At 32.9% G+C, this 22,861-nt stretch overlaps 1 protein-coding gene across 1 annotated transcript in view; it reads left to right on the top strand.

Moving 5' to 3' along the window:
• The window catches only part of LOC147074324 (G protein-coupled receptor dmsr-1), a 105,186-nt gene that overhangs the window by 70,273 nt on the left and 12,052 nt on the right, over window positions 1-22,861 (top strand). The gene's annotated exons all lie outside the window — the stretch shown is intronic.

Here is a 22,861-nt window from a genome sequence, read left to right as displayed (position 1 = left end):
TAGGACCTACTAGTTTAAATTGTCGTAATTAGATAGGAGGCTCGTAGTATAATTATTGGTTAATGTACAGTTGGCGCGATACCAGTGACTATACGGGTTCAAATCCCGCCGAGTATAGTATTTTTTTCAAATATCATTTTGTTCTAGTGGGTATATATCTGAGGTGTTTTCGAAAAAAAGAAATGGGTACAATTCGGTTATGATGAATACAGCGGAAAACACATTTGAAAATACCCGATATACTAGATTATTTGTTAGTTTGGGTTAGTTTAGGTTAAGTTAGGTTGGGTTAGGCTAGGTTAGGTTAGGTTAGATTAGGTTTGGTTAGGTATACCTAACAAATAATCCAGTAGGTATGTGCTTGCCGCTGTATTCCGCATAACCGAAATGTACCACGAAAATGGTTTAGTAAAATATTATGATAAATTGCATTTTTTATATGCGTACGATTAGAGCTCGCAAGGACGAATCGTTTCACACCCCAATGCTGCGACACGCGGTATATGTGCTACGCGTGATGATTTTTTGGCGACTGACGAAATTCAAGCCCTCAATTGCGTAAAATGTCATTTTCCCTCGCAGAGTTTCCGATAATGCGTTTATCTATTACATTATACAACGCCACCTTACGCAGTACAAGATTTTAAATAGTTTTGAAATTATCAGAGTTATGAAATACTTAAGATTCGCAGATGATATCACACTAATCGCTGCTGATGAAAGAGAACTCACAAAGCTGCTACACCGGGTATTGAAAGAGGGTCGCGAATACGGCCTCCTTATTAATAGGAATATGACCAAGTTAATGGTTGTCGATCGGGCTAACCTTCTACCAACAGCAAGTACACTCCAAAACTTAGAAACAGTGGACGAGTTTGTATATAGGGATCGACTATGAGTGAAAAAGGCCGGTGTGAAGCGGATATATGAAGGCGCACACAGATTGTCTTACCACTATATGGAAGGATCGGGAAATTTCGATTGTCACAATGATGCTTGTGCAAATATTAGTGTTCTCTATATTTGTATACGGAGTCGAATCATGGACCCTGAAGGCAAGGGAGCGGAATGCAACTGATGCCTTTGAGATGTGGTGTTGGCGCCGAATGCTTGGTATTTCTTAGAAGGAGCACAGGACGAACCAGTCAATCATCCAGAGACTGCAGATAATGGAATGGCTTTTGACAATATGTCTGAGACGAATTCTGGAGTTTTTTGGACATATTGTCCGGCGCGGACTGGGCAACCTGGAGATACTGGTGGTTTTGGGTGGCCTCCAGGGAAGGCAAAGCAGAGGAAGAGCGTCTGCGCGCTAGAGCGACCAAGTGAATAAGCTGACTGGGGGGTACCATCCATTTTGCCCTGAGAGAAGCGGAAAATCTAGAAGGATGGAAAGTCTTGGTCGCTCAAAGGATGGCAAAATTAAAAAGTGCGACACATCATACGTACCTACCGCAAAAAGATGAAGTTATGTATAATAATTACAAAATAAAAAGAACTTTTTATATACAACGTTTTTAAATTCTGTTGAACTATATAAGCTTGACTTGACTAGCTTAAACGATCAAAAAATATTGTACTTGACATGTCATATTGATTTCCATAGTAACGCACGTATATATTAATAATTTAGTTGCTAGGACCCCAGACCCCTAGCAACCGATAATGGTGTCGAAAAACTTTTCATACAAAACAGAATTAACTGAAAATGAATTCAATTCTACTTAAAGATGGCTAAAAGTATTTAAAAAATGGATTGGCATCGTGTTCTGATATATTCTAAAAGTTTTAAATGTCTAGCCAGTCGGGAAGTTAGTTAAAAATCGATTGCAAGATTTATACCGGACAAAGAACCACCGGACAAATAAGAATACGAGCTAAGAAAAACGTTGTAAAAAAGAAAAATACAATTTGGTAAATTTTGAGTTATTTTTTTGATGCTGTTGCATAATAACATACCTTTCACAGCGTCACGGATGTCATCGATTTTTTCAAAATATAAAACTTACCTATCGCATTTTCGTAAAATGAAATTTTAAAAATCTCTGAAACACATTACTAAGTACTAAATAATTCTACCGATAAATTAACTCATCTCTGGTAAAATGTTTGCAAATAATTTATTCGATGGCACGCCCTCTACCCTAAATTAGTTATCCTCAACCTTTTTGAATCTAACAGGACATTCAAAACAACCGTTAGGGTTAATGACACCTTTTACTATTTCAAGTTAATAATAAATATATTTCTTGAAAATTATTATCTTTATGAAGGTAGGTCTCTTCAAGTTAACTTAACGGTTTACTACATTTACCTTTTAGACGTTTTTTACCTCACGGGCACTACTGAATTAATCGAAATATTATCGCTTTTTCGAGGTATGTATCCAGCCTATATTAATAATATGTTTGAAATAAATTAAAATTCTATTCATTTTCATACTCATGTTTGTTTCCTGCTTCTCGCGCATTATGCCCAGCACAGGTAACGGGTGGAGTTTGTCTGTAGTTAAGATCCGCCATAAATGGTGCACACTAAACTTTGTCAGTCATACGTATTTGTTTTCATTGAAATAAGACAACATCATCTGTAAATTGTAGTCTTTGTTCAACAAAAACAAATACATATGACTAACACAGTTTAATGTACATTATTTATGGCAGACCCTAACAGCCTATCGCCATCCTCGCTACTGATGTCCAGCATGTATTGACGCATTTATTCAAATCCACACAATTTTAAAATTACAATAATTATTAAAAAAATATGTACGAATTTGGAATAATATTATATTAAGTATTTAATATTTTTAGAATAACTGGTTTCAGCATAATCAATTATAATAAAACAATGGAACTTCCGGAATCCTACCATTCTTGGATAGTACATGTGCAGAAAATTCGGAATCAAGCATTTCGGGTTCGGTTCTAAAATTATTAACGGGTTACAAGGTTCGGTTCTGGTTCTTTTTACAACTCTGATTTTAATGCACATTTATACATGGTATATAGATAATAGCAATTCATGACAGTAGTTGACGGCAGCGTTGGCAGACGTCCCGATTTTTGCGGAACGTCCTGGTTTTTTAAGAAAAATAGATTGTCCTGCGCGGGACAGCTGAATGACGTATCGGTTAAGATAATTTATTTTATTTTAAACATACCAACATCAAATTGTTGTACCGAACGGGTATTTTCTCAGATGAATTTAAAATGGTCGGATGCAAGAAAGATATGTTATATTGAATTGATAAAATGGAAATTACATATCGTCACTGTTCTGGCAGAAGACACTAATTCGAAAAAATGACATATTGAGTCAATTATACTAAAATGTTCCTTATTTAAAACTTTATCGTCTGGAAACCTTTTTAATAAATAAACAGTCTTTATTTTAAAGTCATCTTTTTTACGATTACTTAATAAACTCACATGATAGACCATTTCAAACATTTTAACAACTTCAAAGTCAAATTACTCAAAACTAGTATTCTCCAGTTAGTGTGTTCTGCCAGAACAGAAACGATATAAACCTACTCATAATATGCTGAATTTTACTAATACATTAAGCATTAGAAAGAAACTAGTCGGGAATAAAACAATATTTAATAATGTTTAATATTTTAATTTTAATGCACAGTTAAAGAGTTTTGTAGTTTTTCGTTGTATCATTTATAATCGATATAATATGTAGAAATAAACATTAGAAATATTGAACTATGCGTTTTTTAGATTGTCCCGCTTTTTGGTCTTATGTCCCGATTTTTTTTAAATTTCACATGGTAAAAATACTGATTTGGTAAAATAATTATATGGCAACGCTCCTCTCCGTGCCCGGAAATTTGTACGTATGCATTTCGCCGTATCACTTCACATTGAACAGTTCTATCGGAAATATATGGTCGTATATTAATTAAAGACCGTTCAACCTCTTTGGGTCATATTTCCCGACCACGTCCGATCCTAATAAGATCATATTATAGGCCTCCAAAGAGTGGAGGTTTTTATTAACAGAATTTGTTATTACGAGAAATGGATGTCAGCCACTCGCTGAACCTATTAGGTCCATACTCTGACTCATACATAAATTGAAAAACAGTATTATGTGTACTTGCCAAACCCAGGATTAGAACCCGGAACCCACGTCACAATAGGCCGACGCTCAAGCCGGACGGGTCATATAGTACGGAGATAAAACTCATGTCTAAATAAAACACGTTTCTTGTCGGTTTACAAGAAGCCAGCGCCAAATAAATTTTGAAAATATCCGATGTACTGGATTATTTATTAGGTTAGGTTAGGTTAAGTTAAGTTACGTTGGGTTAGGTTAGGTTTTCATTCTTGAATTCATGAATTTTGCCAAAATCGGCAATGAAAATTGGCGCGGTTCCCGCCTGGCTTCCTGTAAACCGACCTGTACCTAAAAGACAAAATACCAAAATCGATGACCGTATAGTATACAGTCATCTCTTTCCGATAAGAAACCTCACGGCGAACTGTGCTACGGTGAAATGTAATACGTACAGTTTACATGTAACCGCTCTTCTCAACACAAAGTTGCCGGCTGTCCGATAGAGTATACGTCCGAATGACAGACATAGTGATGTGGAGGGTGGTGGACGGAGGGGAAAAAATAAGGATTGCAATACCAGTATCCCTATATTTTTGAATACCGAAATACCTGTATAGAAATAGAAATAGAGTCGATATAGAAAGTTGAAAAAAAATGTATTAATTAACATAAAGGGTTTAACACGACTGTAATTTTTTGTCGGATTACGCGATGTCTAGTGTACTTCCGTTGCCCTTCGATGTCGTTGGTGAATGGCAATGACACGTGCAGATTTGTGAAATACGTTTTCATTATAGGTAGTTGCTTCCTTGATTTTAAATTTATCCTATAAAATATAATTTTGTTGAACCAAAATGTGAGTGTGAGTGTTTGATAATATTTTTTACAGGATAAAAGTAAAGATATTTCTTAGTGTAAAAAGTGCAATAAACTAATAAAACAGGTGGAATTACCAGTGGGTTACATACATATTATCGAAGAATACTTTATTATATAAATTGATTGAATGATCATTCGAAGAATAGTTAAGCTTTAGGTATTTGTAAACATCAGCATCTCTACCATTTCTTAGGTTTTCCTATTTTTAAAGGTTTATATAAATGATGTACCTGTTTCGATATTTTTTCTATAACATATTATTATTTTAAAGAATTTTTTATATATTTATTGGTAGATACTGTTTTTCCATATATTTAACGAATACCGGTATTGGTATTTTAATTCGGTATTGCAATCCCTAGATTGAGGGTATTGTTGAAAATACGTACCTTATCGTGATTATTGATTTGGTGTCGGCTACCATATAACCCGAGAGTTAAAGCATATAGATAATCACGAGCACAGAGTTGGGCACCTCAGTTAAATATAAAATCATCCCTTACCCATTTCGGGTTAAACCTCCTTAACACACAGTTACCGTATTATATTACGTTCTTTCAAATAATTTTTATTTCCTGAAATATAACGTGGATACTTCAAACGAAGTGAAACCTATTCAACAATTTATTATGTACACATCGAAATGAAACAGCATTCTGCTCATAAGAATTTTTTTACAAAAGATTTCAATTATTGATACAATTCTCATTCTTCGATTTCGAATTTTTCTTTTCAATTTATTTGATATTTTCAAATGCTAACGGGATTTTTATTATCGTAATATTATTCACAAAGCGTATAAAATTTCAAAAAAGTTATGTGATCATATAATATATATTATATATATATGTGTGTAAATATATCATCATTATCGGACCTATACCAGGAAATTGTTATCTATTCCGTTTTACTGATTCAAGCTCCCTCTTCTGCTTTAGCAGCATGAATATAATATTTATAATGATTTCTCAAAGATTTGTTATCGTAGTGCAGTGCTTCTTAAACTTTTTCATACCACGGCACCTGAAATCAGAAAAATCCATGGCTCCCGTGACCAACAGTACTTTATTAGTACATTTTTATTAAACATAATAAAAATAGAACATTTAATTTACTTGCTTGTAAAGCAAAAATGAAAAAAAAACAACAAAAATTAACTTCAAATTTATTACAGCTACGGCCTACAAAAACAATTTAATGAGAGGGGTGTGATTGCATATTTTATAAAACAAATCAATATCCGGTGCAATGTTTGAAATGCTAATTTGCAGGGTTTGCTCCAAAGGCTCTGTTAAAGGCACGACTTGTGTTGTACCAGTAATGATGAAAATGCTGTTTAGCTGTCGTTTAGCTTTGTTGTCGCAAAAGAAATTGTGATTAACAGTACTGCTTTAGCGATTGACGGATATTCTTGCTCACATTATCCAAAATTCTGCAAGACTTCTTCAATTTAATTCGAATTCAATGTAATTATTTGATCTAATATCAATCAATTCTTCTTGAGCTGCCCACGTAATTTGATCATATTTTAAAGATTTAGCAAACTGGTATTTTTATCCAATTGTACTTGTGGTCTTCATTTAAGTTTGGGAAATATTTGTTGAAATATTGAAATATTTCGCGGTTCCGTGGCAGGAGCTCCAGGGCCCCTTACTGGGCCGCGCCTCCCAGTTTGAGAAGTACTGTTGTAGTGTACCTATTCCAGAGTAATTATACTCTGAATTCTTTAAGATATTTGGTTCTGAGTTTCGGTTTCGGTTCTGTAAAAAATAATAACATAACTATATCGACTGCTTAATATGCAAACCAGCTAACTCTACTTTTGATCAAACATGAGATTTTAATGGCATTGTGCTATAAATAAAGCATTTTTTCTACGCTCACACAAAACTTCAAACTCCTAAACCTATCAATAAATGCGTTATCGTTCTTCACACAATGAAAAGTATATAATACACAATAAAATTCCAATATCGTAAATGGAGTAACTCCGCTATTTATATATTTTTTCTTTATATATAAAAGAGAAGCTAAAATAGTGTTTTAATTCATAGTGCAGCTTATTTATAAAAAAAACTATTTTTGGAGTTGTTAAATTCCGCAAGATAATTAAATTATTAAGTTTTTCTATTTCTTGAACAATAATTTGCCCAAATGCAGTTAGCTGGTTTGAAAATTAAGCAGTCGATATGTTTATTATTTTATTTTAATTTGAACACTCAAAATTAAGTGTCCACACTAATTGTTCAAGATATTAATATCGAGTGGGCCATTGGATTTCATAATTTATAAGTATTTATTCAACCACATTAGTAAACAAAGTTTTATTTAATACTACATCAAAATACTCGGACTGTACCTACATATATAATAATTATTACGATTCGTCTTATTTAACAAACTGAAGTCCAACATTTAATATTAAATTTAATGGTAAATGGTGTTTTCTTGCGTTAATTGTAAAAAGTTGGTGTTATTATTACTTTCTTTTTCTATTTTATTTTTATTTCAAAATTAGAAACAAATAAACTCTATGTAGTAGGTGATAAAACAAAAGAAAATTGTATATATCAACATTATCACTTTAAATAAACGATTTTTGTTAGTCTATAGGTTTTAAAAAAATCATATGCTTTTGCATATTTTAGAAGTTATAAATATGTATTATATATTGTGTGAAATATAATATAATATTATGTACGTAATTTGACTATGCATGCGACTTAAGTTGTGATTATATTGAAGGTTCGTATCATTCAACCTGAATTGAACGAATAAAATGGCACCGTTGGATTTGTTTAATTTGGGACCGTTTGGTATATGTCCACGGAAACGCTTTTCCGACGACTAATTAGTATTGCCAGTACTTAAAATTAATTCAATCATTTATATCCATAAAGCGGCAACTCCAACGTCACAACGCCAAACAAAGTAGGTATCTAGGTATTTTATAAATTGAATGATGCTCATATAAATAATATAAGATTACACCAATCAAACTTTGCGAAGGCATGTAGGTACCTAGCCTAACTCAATCTAAAATATTATTATTAGCATATCACGATGGTCTTACACATGCCGGAGAATGCTGTATTTAGCATGTCAATTTTCCTAAATCCTACAAAATATAATATTATAAGTCAAATGTCGAGAAAATAACAAACGAAATATTTGTAGAAAATATTAGATCGATATCGTTTTCAATTTCAATTTTTTTTTTAACATATTGTGGACATTACAAATTATAAGTTTAAGACGTTCACAACATGACATTTAGAAACAAAGATATATAAATATAACAGTATTACATAGCAGATAGATCAGTAGATAAATTAGATAGGTACAAGGAAGTACACCGGATGAGTTAAACAGACCCTATTTTAAGAATTTATAAAACAACGTCCACCTAAACTCATTGTCACGTAGGTGGAATATATCAACACCCGAAGCAATTTCGTTGAACATAGTTATCGCCCTCCCAATTGGCATTATCAATGGCAGGTTGGTTCTGCACCTTGGGAGAATAAACAACTGATGGTCTCTATTTCTAAGATAGTTATCAGGGACACGACACGGACATAAAAAGGATTTCAAGTTATACACATTTATATTTTTTTATGAAAATCGATGTTTTTTAAAATAGATACCTATAAAAAATATTAAAACTATGAATTAGTCAAAAATCTCTTAGGTGATGCTTAGAAAACTTAATAAACTAAATTTTATTAATAAATATGACCATACAATATATGTAATAATAGGGTGCGGTCCGATTCAACAAATTGTTTTAAAAAATATTTTTTACAATTGTAAGTTTAACTTTCACTTAAAATAAAAAATATTTTTCTTTTTAATGTTTTCAGATACATATGTATTCATTAATACAGTTGAAATTGTAAATTATCAAAAAAATGTCTCAAATTGCAAGCTTCGTATTTTTCCGCTAGGTGCCTCTTTAAAAAAGGCTCAGTGAAGACTTCGCCTTAATAATTCAAATGTTACCCTTACAGATAACCTTAATTTGGCACAGATATTTATTATGATATTTCTTTTCTAGACATGTTTAAAACATTGAATGATTGCCTATTAGCGACATACATTGATGTTATTTTAAATCATTTCCTGAGGATAGTAAAGTTGTATCACGAGGAATTCATAATGTATTCTGATTCTCCTCAAATGGCTGTAAATAGCGGGAAATTGTTTATTGGCGAAATAATAATTGAAAGCTAGTAAGAGTAGAGTAGTAAGCTAGAAAATTCTATTAAGAAGTAGGTATGTGTCAATGTTCTAACAATTTAAAAATTATATTAATGATTATTTTAAATTATATTATATTAATGATATTCAACGAATAATTCACAAGATTTATGAATGTAACATTCTAATTATTGAGAATACATAGTTTTGAAAACACTTCTGAGAAAATATATTATAACCAATAGAAAAAATCTTTTTCAAAAAAGTAAGACACCCCGGAAAAATCAAACCTGAATCTGTCGGGTATCTCGCCCACGCACATAGTCCATTGTGCTAAATGAGTCATACTTAATTACGACAAATTTTAACTATTGGCTCTTATAATACTCTCTGAAGCGCTTTCTAAATTGAGCTACTATTGGCTATCGGCTTTTGTATTATAAATCACAGTACCTATATATTACTTTAATTACTAACCGACGTCACAGATCACTCAAAGATATTTTAGTGTTGTATGTGCGTGGGGTTGAATAAAAAAAAAAGTTAATTAAAAATTATTAGCAAGTTCAAGTAAGTTACAACAAAAAATCTTGTGTGATCCGTGACGTCGGTCAGTGGTTAAAGTAATACTTACTTTGATTTAAAATACAAAAGCCGATCGCCAATAGTAGCTCAATTTGGAAAGCGCTTGAGTGAATATTAAAAGCCATTAGTTAAAATTTGTCACAATTAAGTATGACGCCTTTAGCAAAGTAGTGCATGGGCGCGATACCCGAGAGATGCAGGTTCGATTCCTGCGGGATGTCCAACTTTTTTCAAAAAGATTTTTTCGATTGGTTACAAAATATTTTCTCAGAAGTGTTGCCAAAATTATGTATGTTCAATTGTAATAATTGTTAAAAATATCTAGCAAGCACTGTATCATTTTTATTGTAGTCCACCTCATTCTAACCGCAGCAAATAACTGGTAGATCATTGGTTTACGATGCAGACCTTAGCAATTTTCTCAACTTACTCTGTATTTTTAATATTCCTAATTTCCTTTGCTATTTTACCTTTTTAGATTTTATGCTTCTTTTTAAACAGACCAATAACATAAGGTTGGGTCTTTGGATCCTTATTTTCTCTTTTGCTTTTATCCTTGAGACACGGTCTGCCCAACAAAGTAGCCATATTTTCACACTTTTAATATATTATACGGCCACGTATATATCGCATAAGGTTTGTAGTTTTACCTTTCACGCGTAGCAAAATATAGCACCTACGACCCTTCTCAACATCCTTCTAAATAAGTCTGCAGCACTTCGAACTACATTCTTAGTACAACTTAATTCGTGTGGCTTTTATTCAGTGGCGAAACAATATTACCACCTCTCATTGGAACAGAGAGACTTTTATTTTGACTATTGTTTGAAATAAAACATATTCAAATTCTAATGGATTTAAGTTATGTACATTCCATGTAAGTCGTTTTTGGCGACCCGGGTTTTACCTTTCAGCATCTTCAGGCACTGTGTACACTCACGAAAAGGCAAATAAACACTGACCACGAATACTATTAACTTATATAACTAATCAATACAATAAAGTAAGTAAAAATTCCATGACATATCTATCAAGTCAAGGGTCACAATAAAAAATAACAAACAAACTATATCAAAGAGTTGAAGTGTTAGTAAAAACTCCTATCTTATTAATAACAATACACTCAATAAGCAATTATAATAAATCGTCACAAACCAATAATAGATCATTAGTACTTATAAACAATAAAAATACTACACTCAAAAGGGGTAAAATAGTCAATTATAGGAACAATGGTATGAAAAAAATGACGTTTAAAAAATCTATAGTACTAATTAGATAACCCTTTATTATGTATGATTGTTTAATTGGTAAATTTAATAGGTAATTGCATATAATATATTCACAGGTCTTGTAAATGTCAGAAGGCGATGGGCGAACTGGAGATGATCAAAAATTCTGTGGAGAACACTGTATTTAATTATTATAATAATTTATATTATTAATTATTATATCTAATACGAGTATTAACGTGCATATATATTTATAGCAATCATTAATTGTTATTGTTACTAGGGTTAGCAATGATTTGGTTAGCATGCAATGCTTAGATGTACTATAATATGTGTCGCTAGATTTCAAAATCAGCCAAGTCCACCTTTAGGTATTTTTGACTTTTTTGTGAATTGCTGAAGAACTACTGCTTTTTAACATTTCTGGAGTATCGAAATGTGGAACTTATTAATTTTTAATATTCTATAGTCGAAATAATATAGACTTTCACCCTTGTGACTATGTACTTGAGAAAACTAAATGCTGTTTTTCTCCTATTCATCTATTATGGACTTGGATGATTTTGAAATCTAGCGACACATATATTTTTTTATGAGAAATACTCAAAGTTGTTATGAAAACCTTCTTGTATAATGTATAGAGATAGAGCCTAAACAAATTATCTAAGTGGTGGCTAAAAGGGATAACATACATACTGGGACCTTTAATTACTATACAAAGGTGGAAAAGATACAAAATATATATAATTATTTGTATACAAAAATATGACACGTCAAATTGAATTTACTTTTTTATGAGGAAATAATATAAGGTTTCATCTGAAATACCTACCCTATAGTTTGTTAGCCGCAGTTTAAAATAAAGAGATTTATATCAAAATAACACATTTTTTACAGATAAAAGAATTTACATGCCTGAAATATATTTTTTTGTCATGTGTATAAGTATCGTATTAAACGATAAAAATATGTTAAATATTTACTTACTTTGAATAAGTTTCTTAATACTTCGCGACGCAGTATGCAATGTTAAATTTTACAAAAAACCCGAACCGGTATACTTTGGTCCATTTCAAACACTGGGCCTTGCGGTTTTAAAGTATATATACCCAAGATGCCATTTTTTAATAAACCGGAAGATAAAAGAGGGGCCAGAAAATAAAGCGCCTTTGATGACTTGTTATTAATTATAAAGACATAATAAATATATAACGGATATTTTCTAAATATTCCTTCAGGGTAAAAGCAGCTAATTTGTAAAAGTAGGTAAAAGTACCTATGGTGAAATAGCCTGTAAGAAACTGTGAATATTACCCAATACTTAGGCGTAATTAATTACTTTGGCATTTACTCTAAAAAGGTCCCCTTCGGGTGGGATATTGCAAACTTACAAGACTGGACTTTAAGCTTTGGCCACAAAAAGCTTTCATGTATTAAACTTTCATCACTGAGTATTTCTTCTTTAATATTCTTCTAATGTTGTGTTTGCAGTCGGTGTTTTTGAAGTTTAAGTGCGCTAGTTTGATAATATTTAAACCTTTTTTTCAATTACTACCTGTGCTAGACTTTAGAGTATGCGTGTCCAACATTTTGAGATTACTGGACCCCATTAAGTGAAGAAGAATTAATATATAAAATCCCTTTACTTAGTTCCGTTTGTCAATTTGCTAGATCCGAGAGCTTTTTAGTGTCCAGCTGAATTAATATTTTAAAAAACCTCAGAAACATATCTATCAAAATTAAAAAAAAAATAAATTAACTTAGTGACATAACAGTTTACATTTTGTGCTTTAATCCGTTATGTACAATAGAAAAAAACTTTTATTGATCTAAAATACAAAATCCGATAGCTAATAGTTGCTCAATTTCGAAAAAATGCTTCAGGGAGTATTATAAGAACCATTACATAAAATTCGTAATTGAGTATGGTACCTTTAGAATAGTGGTCTATGTGCGTGGGCGCGAAACCCGAAAGATGCAGGTTCGATTCCTGCGGGGTGTCTTACCTTTTTTCCCTATTGGTTTGAACATATTTTCTCAAAAGTGTTTTCAAAAATTGTGTATGTTTAACATTATATTATTTTATTTAATCGTTAAGTTGTACCAATTATTTTCCAGTCACCATATTATATACTAAATGGGTAGAGATCTGACATACATGGGACACGTTTGAGATTCTGGATTAATGCAATGAGAATGACAATTCGAGCTAACAATCCAATACGTCAAATACGACGTGTACGTTGTGTGTCTTTGGCAGTGGTGTATTTCTAAAATAGTAATTTTGAATTCACACCGCTTGTATTCATCATCATCATCATTTGTCTGAATGTATCCACTACTGGATGAAGCCTCTCAAAGCTGACTCTAATTCTCTCGGATCAGTAGTGCTTTTATTACATTAATTTCACACAGCCATCTCTGTAGAAGAAGGTTTGTTCAACATCTTTGGTCCTCACATTGATTGATAATTGACGCCAAGATCTTTCCAAATTTTAGCCTCAACGTACTTGCACTTGCTAATAGTTTATGTGCGTTTGTTTATCTTAGACTATATATATCATCATCATCAGCCTGAATCTATCCGCTGCTAGACGAAGGTCTCTCCAAGCTGACTCCACTTCTCTCTATCCTGTGCGTTACCGTAGAAATTAATCATTTCATAGATCCAGCGGCCTCTAGGTCTACCTTGGGGACGTTTTGTACCTCTTCGATACCACTGGATGAATAGATTTGTCCAACGATTGTCGCTTCTTTAAGCTACATGTCCAGCCCATTCCTATTTGAGACTTTTAGAAAACTCTATGACATCGCAAACCCTTGTCTATTTCCTTATTCACTCATTCCTCCTTTTGTCTTGTCGTGTTATGCCCAGCATGCACAGTTTATGGATCTCTCTTTTACTTAGGATCCATGTTTCACACGCATATGTGATTAGGGGGAGAACACACTGGGAGGTCATATTAAGCACAGTGGAAGGTCACTTTTGAAGACATTATTCAAGTGGCCAAAAGAACTCCAGCCCAGCTTTACTCTGCAAAAAATTTCATCAAATATACATCCATCTATAGACACTTGTTGTCCTAGATAGACGTAGATTTTCACCTGTTCGAGTTGAGTGCCATTGATAAGGATCTCTTTTTGGACCGCAAAGCAGTTGAACATGACTTTCTTCTATGTTACATTTATTTTATTAAAATATATAACAAAAACACCCTTGTATTAAAATATATTATAGTCTGAGTGTATATGTAGATGCATGTGGAATGTTGGGGAATAGTGGGTCCTATGAGGTCATCCCTAAAATCACTGGCAACACTAAACTGATGCGCAACTGTCGTATCTAGCTTCACTTCATTTTTGATAAGGAACTAGAGCCAAAGTGACGGGGTATTAATTAATGTCCTAAAAATTGCCGCCAAATTTGAAACGTTTACTCCGTGAACTCTATAAGAGCTACGTTATTGCATCATTAAAAATGTGGAAAATAAACCATTTCTTTTATTCAATGAATAATTCACAAGATTTTGAGAATGTAACATTCCATATATTGAACCCACTAAATATCATATTTGAAAAAAATACGAAACTCGGCGAGATTTGAACCCGTATAACCATTAGTATCACGACAATCTGTGCATTAACCAATTATGCTACGAGCCTCCAATATAATTACGGCAATTTAAACTAGTACTAAGGTTAACTTACTAAAAATATTATGTTTAATGCATTGTTGGTTAAAAGTTAACAATCTTTATTTCATTTTTGTATACAATTTATTTAGGAATAACGCTTAATGAAATATTACCCAAGCCTCGTTTGCGAAATGATGGGAGAGTGGCACTCAGCAGATTCCAGTGGCGAAGGGTGGACGTAAGCTATTAAGATTACACTTTGTCAGTCATACGTATTTTTTCATTGAAATAATACTACAAGTTACAGATGGTGTTGGTTAGTTATTAAATTTCACTTAAAACCTGCGTTTACCAAGCCATAGTAATATATAATAGTCAAAAAATATTCGTGTATCTATAAAATATCCAAAATTATGAAATTAAATCATATATAACTTTGGATATTTCATAGATAGAATAATATTTTTAATCGATTATAATTTGGTTGAGGCAGGGTTTTAAGAATTTAAAAAAATAAACAACTAATCCAACGACAACAAATAATAATGAGTATGAATAGAAAAGTGTGCACAATTTTGTCGTATCGTCCAAAATATACCAAAACTATTATGGTTTGATTGAGGTAGGATTTAATTGGTTTTTAAAAACTATCCAACACCATCTGTAAATTGTAGCATTAGTTCAATAAAAATAAATACGTATGACTAACAAAGTGTAATGTGCACTATTTACGGCGGATCCTTATAGCCTACTTCCATCCTTCGCTACTGGCAGATTCATAATTGGAATGAGTCAAAAAACCTCTGTCACTCGATAGTACCAAGGCCCCCTCCTCCGGCAACCAGACTGAATAGAAAAATAATAATTAGAGTGAAAGTGGTTACTTATTAGTGATATTAGAGTTTCGGTTATCTATGTAAAATTGGTAATATTGTACGAACTACACCCCTGTTACCTTTCAAGAGTGTATCAATAGACAGTCAATCAGACTTGAAGCATGTATTATTAATTCGTATTGAACGTTCGTCATAGATACCTAAGTTGTTTGCATACGTGTTCCATGAATAAGATGGATGTGTTGAGATACCTACCTAATAGACCTACGACAAACACATACATAGGTACATTGAAGACTTGCGTAGGAGTTAGAAATGTGTTGCACGGATTATCTTTTGTGCAATATTTTATGCTGTTTTTTTTTTTTTTTTAGAATTATTAATAACCATGTCCTTGCTTTTTCGTACAAGGTGGTTGTTAGTAATTTTGAACAATCACAAACACCCAGGCTTTGAGAAAAACACATAAATGTTTTTGTCATGACCGGGAATCGAACCCAGGAACTCTCGGGTGGAAGGCGAGCGCCTTACCAACTGCACCACGAGAGCCGCCTCCTTTATGCTGTTATGTAATATGTATATAATTATTGTCAACTTACTACTTCACTGTATACATATTTATTTATATTATATACATATCAATTCAGGCCAACGTCTAGAGTACTAAATCGTCTAAAAATAATATTATATTTTTACTAGAAATATAAAATATATTATTAATTTGATAAAATAAATATTTATACTTTGAACGCTGTCCAACAATGCCTTGGAAATTTTGGGCGTGTATTTCCGGTAATATAAGATTTTTCGGTATATTTTAGTCTATTGACTCCATTTTACAAGGTCGTATTTCAACCTATGATGGGCCCAAACAATCGACCCACTCTTAAGCCGGCTATCGACATATGAAAATAAAATTGATTGCTGCCAAGAAGGCTACTAGACGCAGGTAGAGTTGTGAATTCTCAAGAAATTTTCGAGATTTTCCATCCCGAATCTTAAGAAATGGAAATTTTTAACATTTCGAGAAATCCCGGATCTCGAGAATCTTTTCTCGGGATTCGGGATTTCTTTATTATCAAATATTAATTGAAAAAAAAACGATTATCAATATGAAAAAAGTGGACAGAAAACACAAAACGTTCAAGGACTGATCAGGGCATTTAACACAATTAAGCCAACGTTGACTCAAAATGAGCGCTATTTTTGCAACATCAGGGAATGTTGTGCCTCAAAAGCGTACGCGATTGTCAGATGCAGCGATTGACCGTCTATTTTTTTTGAAATTATATTTTAATAAGTAATGTCTTGAACTATTTTTGTTTTCCTACTTCTATTCTGTTTGTCTTCTTACATAAATAAAAAAAATCATATTTTTTGGAATTTGTCTGTTTTTACACTGATTTTAGGATTTTTACATGTTTTTTTTTTAAATTTCCCGATTTCTCGAGAATTCTCGAGAATCCTTTTCTGGAAATCCCGAATCTCGAGAATTCAAAATTTCATCATTTCGGGAAATCCAGAATCTTGCGATTCAGATTTTCTCGGGAAATACCCAACTCTAGATGCAGGGGTTCACAAACTTTTTCGTCAAAGAGACAATTTTGAAATCAAAAATATTTGGCGGGCCACCATTTCTTTTGTAAATATTTTATGTTTTTAAAAAACATAAGGCATAAAATAAAAAAATATTTCATTGTGCAAACTTATATTTTTAACTAAGTATTCATTATTATTACTCTTATTACTACAGGTACTAAAAATAATATTTAAATTTTTTCACCATGTGATTTATGCAATAATTGTTGGTTCGAAACTAAATCCTGCAATCTAGGCTCAAATTTTGTGGTGTGAATATGGAAAACAGATGCGATGATTTTAAAGTTTGTTAATTTTGATCTTAAGTTTGATTTATTAATGCTCATTGTAGAAAATGTTTTTTTCATAAATATATGTAGGTACTTTCATATAAAGAAGCAATTTGATGAAAATGTTTAACTATATTTGGATATACTTACCTCAAGTGAAAGTCCTCATTTTTGCAAGGGGATATTTAATTCTAGATGTAAGTTTTAATATTCGATATGAAGAATAAAAAAATAATACAGCTTTAACATAAATCTCGCGGGATACACTTTGTGAACCCCTGCACTAGAGTAAACTTATTATAAGACACTAGTATCATATTGTATTAGAGTGGATTGGCAACGGTGATTAAAATGTAAAAGTAATTTATCATTTAAATACGGAAATGTAATTAGTATCCTCAGTTTGATGTCGCTAAGGAGCATCCATTTTATGTTTACACGATCCTGTCTTGAAATAATTATCGCGGAAGATGGCTTATCTGTGGTTAATTAATTTGAAAGAAAATCTTTATTGGCTATTTTTGCGTCCGCAAACACCCACAGGGGTGACATTACGAACATACATTTATAAAATAGTGCTTGTCCTACTTGTTACATTAATTAATTGTCATCTAACTAAACGTGATACGTATTTTATTACTGAACATAAGTAATTTTGAAAACACTTTTATAATATATGAGGGTGGGTCAATAATTCCTTAGAAAAAAGCATTAAAACAGTTTTTATTTTTTTATTTTTTTTTTATTTCTCAACATAATCTCCTTGGAGCTCAATACACTTGGTTGGACGTTTCTCAATTTTTTTTAAACCGTCAGAAAAATAAGTTTTCGGAAGGTCCTCAAAATAAGCATTTGTCCGATCGATGACTTCTTCATTTGAAAAAAAACGTTGTCCACTTAGCCATTTTTTTAAGTTTGGGAAAAGGAAAAAGTCACTGGGAGCTAAATCTGGTGAATACGGTGGGTGGTCGACCAATTCAAACTTCAATTCTTCAATTTTAGCCATTGATCGTAAACATGTGTGAACACGGGCATTGTCCTGATGAAAGAGGATTTTTTTCCTGTTTAAATGAGGCCGTTTTTCTTCAATTTTGTTTTTTAGCTGGTCCAATAAAGATGCATAATAATCCCCTGTTATTGTTTTTCCTTTTTCCAAATAGTCAACGAAAATAATTTCACGTGCATCCCAAAATACAGTAGCCATAACCTTACCAGATGATTTTACGGTTTTCGCCTTCTTTGGACATGGTTTGCCTTCGCAATCCACTGCTTTGACTGTTATTTCGTCTCAGGAGTATGGTGGTGTATCCATGTTTCATCTACAGTCACAAAGCGACGAAAAAATTCATCCGGATTGCGTTGCATGAGCGACAACAGGGCTTTAGAGGCCACCACCCTATTGCGTTTATTGTCGACTGTGAGCAAACGCGGCACTCATCTTGCAGAAATATTTTTCATGCCCAATTTGTCATGTAAAATAGAAATGACGCTGTCTTTTGAGATCCCTGTAACCTCAATTATCTCACTCAACTTTAATCTTCGGTCACTTAACACCATATCGTGGATTTTATTGATCATTTCTGGTGTAGTCACCTCTACAGGACGTCCTGAGCGTGGTTCATCCTTTGTTGATGTACGACCACGTTTAATTTCATTTAACCAGTTATAAATAGTTGCAAGTGAAGGAGCAGATATGCCGTGAACTAAATCCAACTCATTTTTTATTTCCTTTGCTGTTAACCCTTTTATATTAAAATGTTTAATAACAGCTCTAAACTCAATTTTATCCATTTTCCATTTTTCCATTTTCCACAAGCAAATTTTTTTTCTAAATGTACGAGAAACACACAACAACCCGACCAATCTGATTGAAACTTCGCAGCATACTGAATCGGTAGTGCCGCTGCATGAAAACAAACCGCTTACAGTACTAGTCGCGCCACCTGTCGGCTTTTCTAAGGACTTATTGACCCACCCTCGTATTATAACCGAAAGAAAAAATCTTTTTGAAAGAAGTAAGACACTCCGCAGGTTATACGAAGCAATGCGAGAATTTGAAATTCTGACGAAAATAATTAAGCTTGTAGAGATGAAAATGACACCAGTACAATGCCGGGTGAAGCTTCAAGTGGAAATATCCGAGCCATTTATATCACGGAATGGCCTCAGGCAAGGTGACGCTCTGGCATGCCTTCTTTTCAATATTGCGCTAGAAAAGGCGATACGGGATGTAAAGATTGATGCCCGTGGAAGCAGCACGATATTTACTAAGCCTGTGCAGCTGCTGGCGTATGCCGATGATATCGACATCATTGCCATATTGGAATTGGCGCTAAAAAGGCATTTACAGCACTAGAAGCCTCTGTCAAAAGAATGGACTTACAAATAAATGAGGCAAAAACTAAATACATTCTTGTATATGTCACACCACGAGAAGGCGCACCAAAGTTAGATATTGGTGCATACAAGTTTGATACGGTCGACAGTTTCATATACCTTGGTTCTTTTGTAACTCGACATAATGATATTACAGAAGAAATCAACAAGAGAATCATGTCTGCGAATAAATGCTACTTTGGCCTGTTAATACATTTTAAGTCCCGCATACTATCTCGCCGAACTAAAAGCACTCTTTACAAGACACTTGTGAAGCCAGTGCTCACCTACGCATCGGAAACCTGGACATTAACTCTGCGAAATGAACAAGCCCTGAACATTTTTGAAAGAAAAATTCTCCGCCGTATATATGGACCGATCAAAGACGGCACCAATTGGAGGAGAAGATATAATGCTGAGCTCTACACGGGCTGTACGAAGATTGCAGCGCAGTTCAATCAATTAAGATTGGGAGACTGCGATGGCTAGGTCATGTGCACCGTATGAATGACAATGAACCGGCAAAGAGAGTGATGTCCAGCAATCCAATAGAGCGTATAAGTAGAGGCAGGCCAAAGATTCGCTGGTTGGATGGAGCTGCCAGTGACTGCCGTATTCTGGGGCTACCGAATTGGAAAGTGGCCATACTGGATAGGGACAGGTGGAGGGAGCTGTTGGAGGAGGCCAAGACCCACACCGGGTTTTCACGCCCCTAATGATGATGAAGACACTCCGCAGGAATCGAACCTGCATCTTTCGGGTATCGCGCCCACGCACATAAACCAGTATGCTAAAGGAGTCATACTTTATATCGACAAATTTTAACTACCTATTGCTTTAATTACTAACCGACATCACGGATCACTCACACACTTTGTTGTAACTTACTTGAACTTGCTAATAATTTTTAATTGACTATTTTTTTATTCAACGAATAATTCACAAAATTTAAGAATATAATATTTTAATTATTAAACATACATAATTTTGAAAACACTTTTTTACCCAAACAGATTTTTTCTATTGGCTGTAATATATTTTCTCAGAAGTGTTTTCAAAATGATGTATGTCCAATTATTAGAATGTTACGTTCTTATATCTTGTAAATTATTCGTTAAATAAAAAAATAGTATGTAAGTAATTAAATATTTTATTACTGTTGAATAATTGAACGTTGTTATAAAGAAATGAACTATAATTATATGTGTTAAATATGACTTAAGATTAGGTGCTGTTTGATAGATGTGCTGTAACGACAAAAACAATTATATATTTTTTTCCGACCATGTCCGACCCTAATAAGATCATATGGGACTCCACAGAGTAGTGATATTTGTATTAACAGATTTTATTTTTACGAGAAATGGATGTCAGCTACTTGCTCAACCTATTAGGTCCATACTTTGACTTATACACAAATTGAAAAACAATAATATGTGTAATTTCTAGACCCAGGATTCGAACTGGGACCCAGGAGGCTATAGGCCGACGCTTGAGTCACGTGGCCAACTTATTTACATGGATTATTTAGACTATTTAAAGCATATTATATAAATTACTTTTTTTTATTAATTACGAGAATTAAAAAAATAGAGACCACCGTAAAATGTAATGGATAAAAGTTTGAATTCCATTAAAAGCTTCTCTATACTCACCCTATCCAAAATACAGTGCAAAGTTAGAATTAAAAATGTGACAATGACGACATTTAAAATACTGGCCTGAACTGAAATCTACTGGCCACATTACTTTTCAATATAGCGTTGGAAAAAAAGTAAGAATGACCGACATCATTGTCAATAAACCGATCTATATTTATATTATATTATATAGCTTGCTCTTAGTCTTGCTCGCTCGTTTGGCTGTAAGTTTTTTTTTTTTAATAAATAAATTTATATTTGCCCTTAATATTGAAACCCATGTCATTCATTCAAGTCATCAAACATCGAAAAAGGTTTAGTGGTTTTTGCATTATTTCAAATATAACACGGTACAGAATTAGGTACATAATATCAAAGAGATTAGACTCTGGAGAGTGAACATATCGTCATTTTCGTACGAACAAGTAGGTACGAAGCAATACGAAACAGAAAAAAATCTATTGGTATACCTAACTGTAAGCTGCTACTTCACTATCGTTTGCTTTTGTGTTGTAAAAAAACATGGCGGATATTGCTATATGTTATTGTATTTTACAAAGATTTCAGATGTTATTTGGCTAAAAAAGTGTTTATTAATGGAAGAATACAAAGGAGTAACAGCATTTCGGAACAATATATGCATATTATTAATTATAGATTGATAGTTTTTCTTAAAACATCTGTTACAATAACAATTATGTCAAACGTCAAAATGTTTACTCCCCAATGTCATGTGCCAGGGCCGTACACGTAATATTATTTTGAACCCAAAATATAAGATTTGTATTTGTATTTAATTTGCATTATTCTTACTTACCCTCAGTCCTTATAAAGTTTTTATTGCGGGAACTTTTCATAATGAAAATACGCTCATCATAAATTGGTTGCAAGCTGAAGTATTGATTAAAAAAATACTCAATGGGGCGTTTTTATGTCCGACTACGGCCCACTTCATCTGTAGGCAATTGCCTACAAAACAAGCTTCAGTCTGACATTTACGTGCTCCGTCTGCAGGCACCGTGCAATGTCTTTGGTACATATCATTATGCCTACGCTTAACCCTCTCGTTACTGTTACCTTAAGTTATCCAGTCCATAAAACAGAAAATATTTCAGCACTACACATCGTCACCTCAAGACTACAACTAGATAACTCTGATTTGGTCCATTGTTGGGAAAATTAAATTTAAACTTTACTTGATTAACATAAATCTAGGCTATAATTATTATTTAAAATAAAAATAAAAAATTGTGCCTGTCTAATTACAACGATTCAAAATTGTATGAAAAAATATTGTTGATATATTATTTTATTTATTTAATGCATTAAATGCAAAAATTAAAATTAAATGGTTTCAAAGTTATCTTATATTTTTAAACACAAAATTAATACAATTTCCATTAACTTCTGACTTACTTAGTTTTATCAATTTGTAGGAAAGGAAGGAAATGTAGAATCATATTCAACACCTATCGCAAAAACAGTGAAAATTAAGTTAACTAGTTATAATATTAATTGAGGTGACGATATACACTTGTT

This window comes from Rhyacophila brunnea, unplaced genomic scaffold (genome assembly GCF_057557595.1).
Source record: "Rhyacophila brunnea isolate RB1 unplaced genomic scaffold, BYU_Rbru_1.0 scaffold_16, whole genome shotgun sequence".
Lineage (NCBI taxonomy): Eukaryota > Metazoa > Arthropoda > Insecta > Trichoptera > Rhyacophilidae > Rhyacophila > Rhyacophila brunnea.
This window is presented reverse-complemented; position numbering and strand designations above follow the sequence as displayed.